At 39.0% G+C, this 13,351-nt stretch overlaps 1 protein-coding gene across 8 annotated transcripts in view; it reads left to right on the top strand.

Annotated features, from left to right (window-relative positions):
- TENM2 (teneurin transmembrane protein 2) overlaps positions 1-13,351 on the top strand; it is a 1,505,907-nt gene that overhangs the window by 1,231,143 nt on the left and 261,413 nt on the right. The window lies entirely within an intron of this gene.

Here is a 13,351-nt window from a genome sequence, read left to right as displayed (position 1 = left end):
ATGGTTGCCTTTTTTAATGGCATTTTTCGACGACTGAAATGTATGGATCTGTTCAGTGCATTGTCAGTGGGTATGTGGCTGGCCTACAAACACACTTAAATGGCACACTTCTGCAAAGCATTAATTTCTAAGTGTCCAACAGATATATGTAGGCAGGCAGACATGTCACAGGGGTTGCTATAAAGCTTAATTAATATCCCTGAAGAGCTCTTATATCATTTCAAGAAGAGTGCTAAATAAGAAGAAAACATTGTACCTATGGATATTGCACATAGAAAGAAATGCGGGTGAATACACTGATAGGTCTTTGTATACTTGCTCATGTCTCAGAGGGTCTGATGTAAATTCAAATGGGAAAAGAAATTGTGTGAAAGATAACCATCTTTTATTTGAGTGTTAAAAAAAAAAAAAGCCACAGAGCCCCAAACTTAAACGCTAGAAATCCCTACACACTATTGATGTGGAAGCAAATCTCTAGTACACAAAAATGAGTAGTAGTTTTCTTTCTTCTTCTCTTGTTTTCCTTCTCCTCTGCTAATCCCTATGTCTAGGATTGCTTGGGTGGCACAGTCGGTTTAGCATCTGGCTCTTGATTTCAGCTCAGGTCATGATCTCAGGGTATTGAGATCAAGTCCCACATCGAGCTCACACGCTGGACATGGAGCCTACTTAAGATCCTCTCTCCCTCTTAAGAATTATTCTTAGCTATGCAGGAATTTCGATAAATCGGTTTTGTTTTTCTTTCTAAGCCTTGAAGAAATCCCATAACATAGTCTACCTGCTGCTTTTTATTTTTATGTTGTAATATAACTTCCTTTCTTCCCTCCTGTCTTCCTCCTTCCCTCTTTTCCTTTTCTTCTTCCTTCCCTCCTGCCTTCCTCACCAAGGGATTAGGTCTTAAGAACCTACAAAAATCTAGGAAATAACCATTATTGGTGGTTTGTTGGTTTGCTTTTAATTTCTTTCTGGGCCATAGTGTACTCATTCAGAAATAGAGGGAATGTATTAGAATTTTCTTTCTCAAAGATGTACCTCATGGGGGTACCGGTTTTACTGGCTTTAAGACTGGGAAAGTGGATGGGTATAAAACTAACATGACCAAATAAGCAGAACGATAAATGTTATATGTAGAGTATCAGGATATTTAAGATATTAAAGACTTGTGAAGATCCTGTAGTAATCCCCTAAATTTTCTTTGCTCTGGGATTTCCCAAATATCATGAAATGCTTTCTTTACCTGAAGCTAGTAATATATAAATACACTCAATGATCCAAAGAAGATACTTTGAGGGCTTATATTTCAGATCCTCTTTGATCTCCTGACAGAAGGAGGAAATGTAGGATTTCTTCAAACCCTTGCTAGAGAAGGACTATCTGAATTTGCCTTTTAAGATAAAACATAATTTCTCTCTAAGCGCTGAAATTTTAGAAATTCATCCATGCTCAGATTCATTCATCAGGTTCTACAATATTTGGACCTGGTGAGCAAGTACTATTTATAATACAGTATTCAGAATATATACTAACAATAAAAACTTTTTAATAAAAATGTCATGGGTAGATCCCTTTCCTAATAAGTTCTAGTAGTTTTCCACTAAAACCTCTTTCCTAAAATGAGAGACTGTTGACTTGGCATGTTAAACATTTTATAAGATATGAAGTGTTATTACTCTTTCTGTGACTACTGCTACTTAGCCCTTTGATGATGCTTTTTGTTCCTGTAATGTCAAAGTGTTCAAAAACAAACTCCTAACATGGGTAGGATGAAAGAATACTGGCAGTATGTTTAGGGCCAACCAGAATTAGACCTTGCTGAGGAGTTCAAGGTTGATCATTTTCTGTATTGAGAAAACAGCTAAAGGTTCCCCTAAAAGTCTAACATAAAATTACCCTATGACCCAGCAATTCTCCTATGTATATCCTCCCCAAAATTGAAAACAGGTGCTCAGATATTGTTACACAGATGTGCAAAGCAGCACTATTCACAATTACCAAAAGATCAAAATAACCCAAATGCCCCCCAGTGTATGAATGGATAAACAAAATGTCGTGTATGTATATTTGTATATACCCCCCCCACACACACACACACACATACACAAATACTGGAATAGCATTCAGCCTTAAAAAAGGAATGAAATGCTGATAAATGCTACAATGCAGATGAATTTGAAAACATTATGGGAATTGAGAGAAGCCAAGCACAAAGGTCACATATTTTATGATTCCATATATATGAAATATCCATAATAGGAGAATCCATAGGGACAGCAATCAGATTAGTGGTTACCAGGAGCTAGGAGTAGAAGAACAGGGATATGGGAATTACTGCTTAATGGGTACAGGGTTTTCTTTTGGAGTGCTGAAAATGTTTTGGAACAAAATACAGGTGGTGGTGATACAGTATTGTACATGTACTGAATGCCATTTAAAATGGTTAATTTGGGGCAGCCTGGGTGGCTCAGTGGTTTAGCACCACCTTTGGCCCAGGGCATGATTCTGGAGTGCTGGGATCAAGCCCCACATCGGGCTCCCTGCATGGAGCCTGCTTCTCCCTCTGCCTGTGTCTCTGCCTCTCTCTCTCTCTGTCTCTCATGAATAAAAAAAAAAAAAAAATCTTTTTAAAAATAAATAAATAAATAAATAAAATGGCTAATTTTATGTTATGTGAATTTCACCCCAATAGGATTTTTTTTCATTAATTAAGTAATTAATTAATTAAAGGAAAACAACTAGAGGATCAACATATACCCCTTGTTATGAAAAGTCTACTCAATGGAGAGGCAATAAGATAGGCTCATCTCCTGCCCTGATCTTTTCCAAGAAAAATGTTAAGAAGAAATGTCTGTTTCCAAAACATGCTTTGGAATGGTTAACTTTGAAGGTGCTATGCAAAATACCAGTACATGTGATTTGGTTAATACTGATAAATGAATCCAAGGGTGCATTGTGTTACCATCTGGAATTATCAACCTGATCCCCATTCAACATCAGACTTTCCTAAAATTGTAGAAGCACCAAAGATAAGGAAATAAAGACAGGTATATCAGACAGGAGTCCTTTGTTATAAAGGTAGCAGGGGAGGGAGGGTGGAGAAAGATAAATGGATTCTTCTCTGGGTGGAGGAGGGTGTACACAAGATTTTTCAGAGATGAAACTATTCTCATATTCTTATAAAAGTGATTTGGAAGAGAAAATGCACCATGAAATCTTTTTGTTTGCAGAGATACCAAACCTATGAAGATAAACTGCTCTGTAGGTAGGCAGAGAAGTGACAGATAAGGAGCAAGTACATTTACCCCAAAAAATCCTTCTAGGCTTGTAGGAAGATTATCTCTGAGCTTCTGGTTACAAACCAGAAACTGGCCCTGAGATTAGTGTAAACTAATGCCTGAACATATATGTCCACTGGATTGCTGAGGAAAGAGGAAGGGAGGGCTACAAAATGCACAGCATCACTAAGTAGAATCCTAGAAATTAATCAAAAGTGCATTATCACTATTTTTGAAAACCATCATGAGTTCTCAATGGAAATAATCTGTGTGATTAAAGCTAACATGCCTCAAGAATGACAGAAAAGTTGAAGAGAATTCCAACTTAAAAGATCAGGGAAAAGGAAAGGCTCTCATTGAAATGTGCCAAAAAGCCTCCTCAGATTAGGAAGATGCAGGTTTCTCAAAGGATTTAAAATAACCATGTGTAGGCATAATGAAAACATGGTCTTGTTTACCAAAATCTTGAAACCCAGAGTGACAGGGCATCCCTTGCAAAGGACACTGCAGGATAAATAAATAGATGTGTTGGATCTGAGAGCAGATAGAAAAATTTTCAAAATCTAGATTGGCTCATTCTTTTATTCACTTACTAAAAATTCATTGAGAACCAAACACGTGCCAGGCATGTTTCCAGGGCCTGGGGATACAGTGGTAAGGAAGACTAAATCCAAGCTCTCAAGGAAAGCGCATGCCATTGAGGGAAGCAGGTAGGAAACAAGGAAAGAGCTACTCAAAGGGTAAGTGCGGAGCAGGTGAGAAGGCAGGGTCTTTATACTAATGCCATCACTCCACCTCCCACAAGCGCCAGTCACTGGAGATGGTCAGTCCCAAGCTGCAACCTTGGCCAAAGTAGGGTAATGAAATAAAAAGCTGATCAAGGAAGCCTTTCTAAGAAAATGAGCTTTGAAGGGGAGATTGAAAGGTCTCAGAAGGAGGAGTCATGCAGAGATCTGAGTTAAGGACTTTCCAGAGGGAGACAATGTGAATACCCTGAGATGCAGAGAAGCTTGGCATCTTTGAGGGACAACAAAATAGTATGGTAGAAGCCTCTGGCACCACGTGATACATATTCCGTGCTCAATAAATATTGGTTGACTCGTGACTTCATATTTTATTGTTTTAAATATTTTATTTATTTATTTATTTATTCCTGAGAGACAGACAGAGAGAAAGAGGGAGAGAGAGAGAGAGAGGCAGAGACAAAGACAGAGGAAGAAGCAGGCTCCATGCAGGGAGCCCAACGTGAGGCTTGATCCCGGGACTCAGGATCATGCCCTGGGCCAAAGGCAGGTGCTAAACCGCTGAGCCACTCAGGGATCCCATGACTTCATATTTTAGATTTTGAATTGTGCCAAAGGAAAAGGAGGAACATGGTACCTGCATGTGTTAGACACCGCCTGTGGGTCAGTCTCTGTGCCTGCAGATTGTATTCATTATCTCTTCAGCCCTTCCAGCAGTTCCGTAATGCAGATGCTGTTATCTACCCATTTTTTGGAGGAGGCACCTGTGGCTCAGGGAGATTAATCAGCTTTCCCAATATAATACAGTTCCTGGTAGAGTTGTGATTTGAGTTCAGCTATGCCTGACTCTAAAGCCTGTAAATTTCCACTGTTCCTTAATTGCTGTGTTCCTTCAGCAGATACTTGTGAGCACCTACTATGAACAGAGAAAGGTATCAGGAAGCAAAAGATAGAGGACCTGCCTTTGAGAAGCTTGTAATATGACTGGAGAGACAAGGCAAATAGACAGGACAAATGTAGTAGCATGAAGCAGAATATGATAAAGGGACATGCCCTAAGGTTTCTTCCAGCTCGAAAATTCTTTGACTCTCTGAATGGTACAGGCAATAAACTCGATGGGAGAAATCATTCTGCTCGTTGATTGTATCTGATGGCGGGCATTCTTTCTTCATCTACCTCTGGCTGCCGGTGAACACAAATGCAAGTCTATTTGAAATGGCTGTCTCTACACTCCCATATTATAGTGTATGGTGAATTCAAGGTCAAGTTTGAAGTCAAAGTCAGAAGTCTTTGTTTTTTTCCTCTACTATATCAAGACTTTTACCAATTAACTTGAAAAAAGTCAACAAGTTAACAACTCCAGGGGAAAAAAAAGACTCCTCATTTCATCCCAAAGACTCTGAAATGGATTTGCTCACAAAACACCAGGTTTCTTTAGTGACCTCCAGAGACCTTGCCTGTCACACTGAGTAGTATATCATTTCATGGGGGGGAAAAAAAAGAAGTTTTACCATGAAAAATGCTATGTTATATCACAGTGTGACACTATTTAAATATCAAGAGTCGAAGCTTCTATTTAAAAAACGGAAGGCAATAAATTGAGTTGCTAATTATTCCAGCTGTGAGTATTTTTGGTATGACTGCAAATTTTGAAGAGGGCAAAATAGAGGATTTTCCTGTTGTTCATGGCATATGCAAATGTAGTGATGGTCCCCTATGATCTAAAAAGTTCAGGGATCAGAAACCTTGAAAGCCTATTTTTCATTGCATCAAAATTGGTTTGAGTCTAAGCTTAGGGAATCGTGAAATGAAATGGGCTTTTAATTATACTAATTGGGTTACTGGCTTCTTTTTCAAACTTGGGAAGTAGCAGTTTTTAAAAAACATTTTTAGAGTTTTATGTTAAAGGCAACAGTTCCCTTCTCAACCCAAGCATAAATTCCCAACTGGAAGAAGAGAATATATATATTAGTAGTAACTTCAATTCCTTCTCTTCCTAATAAAACTGTTTTGGAGGGGTTGGAATGCCTGCAATGTTCCATTCACTGTGCTAATTAGAATGGATCATGCATTCAACAAATATTTTAAATGAGCTGGGCACTGTGCTAGGTCGAGGAGATCTAGTAAAGACCAAGACATACATGATTCCTGCCTTCAAGCGATTAATAGCTACATTTATTGAACATTCACTGGACATCAAGCTTGATGTTAAGCATCTCACATGAATAATGTTACCCAATCCCCCTAAACAAGTCCATGAAGGTACTAACATCCTCTCACTTTACAGATGAGGCCACCTAGTGAGGATAAGTAAACTACCCAGTGTCACACGGTAATAATAGGAGCCGGGACCCAAATCCTGGTTGTCCAAGTCCAGAATCTGTAGGCTTAGTACTGCCTTCTTGGTATGATCCTATTGGTTTCAAAAATAATAATAATAAATGAATGTTTATATGTAGGGAAAAAATCTGACTCTAGACATCAAATGTTTACTAGTCTTTCTCTTGAGAATGGAATTTTGCTTTTTTAAAATTTATGACTTGATTTTTTATAATGTTACATTTTATATTTGCAAATAGGAAAATAAATACAGAACACTTAAAAATAACTTAGTTTTGCTATTCAGGAAGTGACTGGACAGTACAATATTCAATATCAATCTTTCTCATGATCTCTCATGCTTTTTCCATCCATCCTGTATGATACTCTCTCTCTCTCTCTCTCTCTCTCTCTCTCTCTTTCTCTCCATGCCCCATGTCTCTCTGTGTCTCTCCTAGGAGCCCACCCATAGAGTTTCCCCTCTACTATCAACATTCCTTCTCGGACTGGAGAGTGTAATAATGATGCCAGAAAGGGTGGTGGTTATTTAACCTCTCTCCAGCTAAATGTTTTATTATAACTCCTGAAAACCTAATTACAGTAACTTTACATGCTACAGTACCCTTTATGGGCTGCCTCTTTATTAAACTTACTCCTTTAGAGACAATAAACCTGATGCTTCAAAGGGCAGAACCAGGACCAGTAAAATGTGATGAAATCTCCCATTTTCCAGTGCACACTTGATCTCCCTCACTGATCACCCCATCCCCACTCCAGGTGCATTTCTGCTTCTATCCTTTCTCTGGCTTTTTATCAAATTTCAGCAACTGCATGTATGATATTAAAAATCTTTTAGGGATTAATGGGCTGTGTATCAATATTTTCATCCACTATTCTGAATACCTGTGAGTTTATTTACTGGGGAGGTCAATTTTCTCAGTAGAACAACAGTCAACACCTGGTTTCTCTGATAACCAGAGCTGCCTTTTTGCACACGGCACTGTGTTAAGACCATTCAATAGTTTTGTTTGATTTCAAGGAGAATGTTTCCTGCAGCTGACTTCATGAGCAACAGAGAACTCATCTGCCCTGCCAGTCATTAGTTGTGGTGGTTGGCTGAATGGTGGGAGGAAATAGTGGGAGACAGATTGACAGAGAGGAGAACAGAGAGGGGTAGGGGTGGGGACCACCAAAACTTGACCTTTGGAGTTGAGGCAGTGCAGTTATTTGTGTAATACATTTCTTTTCAAAGTCCTCCTGGGATTTCCCCCTTGGAATAAACACAAACCATTAGAAAATAGGGAAACTGCCTTTTAGGATCCCACTGGTTGCAACCTGAGAAATGGTACTTGGCGTTAAGGGATTTTCTATATTCGTTTCCTTCTTTGGCAGGATTGGAGGTTAATGAGTGAGTTTACTTGTGATTGACTCCGAAAAAAAGGACAAGAAATCTTTTGTTTGGGTCTCATGTGGTTTAACCAGCTACCACTTCTCAATGCTTCCACTCTAGATTAGTCAGACTCTTTCTGTATCATAAAAATATAATAAAAATTCACAGTATTTTGCATTGATGGGGTCATTCTTATATGGATGCTATGCATGAGTTTCTTGTTTGTTAGACTTCTTTTCAAAATTTTCCATGGTTGTTTAATCAGAGAAAATGTATGCCCTTAATTTTCTAAGCCAATTTGAAGCAAAATCCTGGTTTGCCAAGATTCTGCCTAAAATACATGTCTTTGCTATCATGTAAAATGCATGGGAGAATGGTTGTTAGCTATTCTCTCTCTCTCTCTCTCTCTCTCTCTCTCTCTCTCTCTCAGTTTTTATTAGATGGTTTTGATTTCACATGAGGAAAACTGACATTTACCAAAAAGATAGCTGCAGGTAAAGTGATGATCACTGTATTCTTAAGAATTCACTAGGATCTAGGGTCCAGAGCTGAGGACACAGCTCTGTCCTTCCTTGGCCTTACTATTTAATTCCATGGCCGTTCAGAGCCTTCCTGTGCCAGGAAGGATACTGGGTGCTAGGACTAAAGCCCACATGGCTAGAAAGGGAAAGAAGCATGCGAGCTCTTCTTTTATTTTTTGTAAGGCATCAAGGACTGGTTTTCTCTATCCCTTTGAGTGTTAGCAAACTCCAAGGACAGCACTTTGGGGGCCCCTCATTTGCCTTTTCTTTCTGAGGCACAAGTGGCCAATTCTGAGAGCAATTGAGTTGTGCTTGAAAAATGTCAAGTGCATTTGGAAACTACACATTTTTGCTGACGCCTGGAGTCCTGAGCTGAGCTACTTCCATGACCGACCGCTGGGAAGAAGTTCAGTTGGGGCATCACAAATGATTCATCAGAGCATACTGAGCAGGCCCCTGAGGGGGAAAAGCTGTCTTAATAGCTAGTTCAGGGAGAAATCCCCTAAGCCTTCATGGTCCTCCCAGTGACCATCTGGCCAGACCATTACCTTGTGGGTCTTGCTTCATTTTATTTATCTTTTTTTTTCCCCTGCAGCATGTGACAGCAGTCCTTGGGTGAATCAAAGCTTGCATTTTTTTCAACTTGTGATAATGAAAATTTTCAAATGTACAGAAAAGTTGGAGGAATAGTACAAAGTAAGAATAAGCACCTGGTTTCAACAATTGCTATTATTTTGCCACTTTGCCTTACCTATAAAGAGATCTAGAGATACTTCTGCTGAATCATTTGAATGTAAATTTTAGACTTCTTGACACTTTACCCTAAAGGCATCAGCATTCAAAACTCTCATTTAGAAAGATGCATCTAGGGCAGCCCAGGTGGCTCAGCGGTTTAGCGCCGCCTTCAGCCCAGGACATGATCCTGGAGACCCGGGATCGAGTCCCACATCAGGCTCCCTGCATGGAGCCTGCTTCTCCCTCTGCCTTTATCCCTGCCCCTCTCTCTCTCTGGGTCTCTCATGAATAAATAAACAATCCGAAAAAAGAAAGAAAGAAAGAAAGAAAGAAAGAAAGAAAGAAAGAAAGAAAGAAAGAAAGAAAGAAAGAAAGATGCATCTACTAAACATCTAGTGTGTTCTCTAGATGTATGGAATTTTAAAAGATATGTATACTAACCATCAGACACATGTGAGAGGGGCAAAATGGTTAGAGTTTCTTAAACTTGAAAACCACATAGAAAGCTTCTTAACCAATAAATGCCCCAGACCCTAGCCCTGAGTCTGAATGGAGGCCAGCAAGTTCTACTTTTCTAATAGAGCACTAAAGTGATCACAAAGCAAGCATTTATGGGACACTTCTTTGGAACTTCTTTTTTTTTTAATTATTTGTTTGCTGAATTTAACCTTCTGAAGATTTGCAATACCAGGGTGTAGCTGTGTTGTAGAGAAATGGGAGTCTACATATCTTTGGTACTTTGGTTTTATCATTTTAAACATCAGAAACTAGAAAAAAAAAAGGAATATGATAACCAAATGAATTTCATTTAGCTATGATCATAACAGACACCATGATACCAAAGGGAGGACTGAGAACTATAGTCTACTAGGGTTAATGCAGTGCTGAAAAGTACATAGTGTTTAATTTTCCTGTGGAAGGATCTGGCCTTGTATGTATAAATATAAACATCTGCCTGTATGCACATACACAAATTTGCAAATCTGGCAAACAGAAGTCAACAGGGCAGAAGGAATCTTAATTTTAAAATTAAAATGTTTGCAGTGCTGTCCTGTTAACATTCATTGTTTAGCCTTAGGAAGCTGTAGGTCATTCATTTAACAAAGATTTGCTGAGTACCCACTATGTGCCAGCCTCTCTTCTAAATGTCAGGGTACAGTGTTGAACACATGAGACAAAATACCTTTTTGCTTTAAATGTCATAGAAGTTCAGATCTAATGATGGAGATAGACAATAAATAATACACAAATACATATATAATTTAGAAAAATAAAGCAGTTATAGCAGAATGGAAAATGACAGAGAAAAAAGAGGGCAGAGGGCAGGGAAGATCTCCCTGGGAAAGTGACACTAGAGCAGAGTAGTGAATGATGTGGAGAAACAAGCTGTGCAGGTATTTCCAGGCAGAAGGAACAGCACGCATAAAGGCCCTTAGGTGAAAATGTGTTGGATGTGATATGATGAGGAATATCAAAAGGACAGGTTAACTGGTGGAGTGAGAGAGGCTAAAGCGGTAGAAAGTACAGTTGGAAAGGTGACCAAAAGGCAGATCACGGCAGGGCATTGTAGGCCATGGGAAGGACTTTTGATTTTATTTTATGTGTTATTGGAAACCGTGATGGATGGATGGATGGATGGATGGATGGATGGATGGATGGATTGACTGACTGATTGGGGAGGGGATAGGAGAACACTGACATGTGACATAATCTGACTTCCTTTTAGAAAAGTGTGGAAGATAGACTGAGTTGTCAGGAGACAATTTTAGGATCTCAGGAAGGAATCCCATACAAAAAATAACAATTATATCCTTCTATTATTTCTTACAAATGAGTGCATTAAAAACAACATTAAAACAATTTAAACTTCTTAATCTTCATCTTATGATCTCTCAGATGTTGCCAAAACATTGTTTCCAATTTACTGATTCTATCCACAAACATAACTAATGTTCAGGTGCCAGGCACTGGGGGGAACACATGACAGATGATAGATAGATAGATGATAGACAGATAGATAGATAGAGATATCCAAGTATATAATAGATTCTTGAGTGGCAAAGTGATAGAGGATAGGATAGGAGGATAGGGATAGGGATAGGAGGGTAGGGGAAACCTGGGTCCAGGTTTCCCAAGTAGATGGTTGAAAAGTGAGTAGGAGTTGGCTGGGGTAGGATGGGTGGGGAAGCATGGGAGCAGTCATTCCAGGAAGCATTGCACATCATTCACAAAGGCATGGTAGTATAAACAACCCAGTTAAGGAAAGATGCATCTTTTGGCATGGCTGAAGCACAGAGTTCAGGGAGCTGGGAGCACAGGGTTAGAGACAATGGTAAAAAAGTTGGGTAGTCATTGTAAAGAGTCTGGTCCCATATTGAGATCTGGGTTTCTTCTTACAGGCATTGGAGGTTCAGCCAGGATTTATAAGCCAGAGCACAAGGACATTTGTGTTTTGGGAAGAACATTAGCAGGAACATTGAAAGGGGAAGGGTTGGTGGGACAGGTTTTCAGAAATAAAATTGATAGGATTCTTTCACCCATTATATGGGAGGAGGTGAGGGGAAAGTAGGAGGTGAAAAATGACTAGTTTCTTAGGCACCGAGGAATAACAGGAATGCAAGAGGAATATGTGTGGGGAGGGGAAGGAAAAGACTGTGCTTGGCTATAACTTGTTCAACACAGCCATGAAATGGAGAAAGAGAGATGCCCAGTACACAACTGGAATGGGAGTCTAGGCATCAGGGAGGAAGCACGTTGGAAATGGAGACCCAGACACTTGAGTCATATGATGCCTGGAGCCATGGGAAAGGAATGAGATCTCTGGGGCAGAGGGGTGAAAACTGGAGCCCTTGTATTTCTAAATATTTATCAATGATGGCTTGCAATGTCTTTATATTTCTTGGTTTTAATTTGATATCCTATTTTCACCACCCACTCTTGGAAAATTATTCAAGAAATACATTTGAGCTTGTTCTAAATCAAATTCCGACATTTTCCCATCACCCTGGCTTTCTGGTGTGCATATGTTCTAGCTTAATTATAAGGCAGTGGACAATTATTTAGTGATTTGGAAAACTCTTCAGGTGTTTGTTTGACATTTGTCAGGCTTTAAATTAAAACTCATGTTTCAGGCTCCTTATGTTGTTCTGAGAATTAATAATAAAAGCTACTTATAATGCACTGAGCACTTACTATGAGACACACTTTTAGTTAAGTGCCTTTCCTACATGATCTTGTGTAATCCACACAACAACCTATGCTATGACATGAGGCACCTGTGCCATCATTTACCCATTTTACAGATGAGGAGATGGAGGCTTTTAAGAACAGCATTAGGTAACTTGTGTAAGCTTACTTGTCTAGGAATGGTACTGCTCAGATCCAGTCCAGGTGACTGTTGCTCCAAAATGCTGCTTCTAAGCACTGTGCCTACTTCCATCTCTTCCAAAAGACACTTTTAATCCAGAGCATTAAAAGAGTGCTATTGGATAGGAAATACAAAGGCTTGTTTATGGAATCCAACCTCTTGCCTTTATTCAGATCATCAAACATACTTATAGTTTGTGTTAATGTTAGCTATATTAAATAACTTACTAATCAGATACCCATTTTCTGACATGACTGTCAGTCATATCAGGTTTGTTTGATCTTTGTCAAGGATTAAAATACTTTCAAGGTTTTGTCCAGAAGCAGCCAAGATACAAATGTTTATAATAATAGTGATCTTGCTTCAGAATCCCACCAGGATAGCCTGCTCAGTCCCTTACGCAGGAGCAGTGTGATGTAGTAGGTCCAATTGAAGCATCTAAAGTCAGGCAGACTAGAGTTTCACCCCTAATGACCTTGCTTGCTAACTTCGTAAAACTGTAGTAATAATATAGGGTTGATATGAGGTTTGGATGCAAATAAAACATGTAGCATCATAACTGACATAGAATATGTGGTCAAGTATAGTTGTACCCACTGAAGACTTGAAGAGAAAATGAAATACCTGTATAACATTTTGGAATCTTAGAATCTTAAATTCACAAAAAATGAGGGAACGCCATTCATTCATTCATTCACTCACTCACTCATTCACTCATCCATTCATTCACTAAAGTCTTCCTTGCATGCTGAACTTTGAGCTGGATACTGGGAACATAAAAATGAACAGGGTATAAAAAAAGACACAGTCCCCAGCCTCCAGCTGTTCAAACTCTAGACACTACTTAATCCATGCTTTAAAGTCCACTATATAAAATAAAAATAAAAAATAAAGTCCACTATATATTTCCTGGAAGATAATTCATCATTTTAAACAAGGAATGGCAAGTCACATTTGAAGTCTTATAAATGGGCACACATAAGAGAAAAATCTGTCAGAGAACT

This window comes from Canis lupus, chromosome 4, assembly GCF_048164855.1.
Source record: "Canis lupus baileyi chromosome 4, mCanLup2.hap1, whole genome shotgun sequence".
In the NCBI taxonomy this organism is placed as follows: Eukaryota; Metazoa; Chordata; class Mammalia; order Carnivora; family Canidae; genus Canis; species Canis lupus.
The sequence above is the reverse complement of the archived record's forward strand: the minus strand, read 5'-3'. Positions and strand labels throughout refer to the sequence as shown.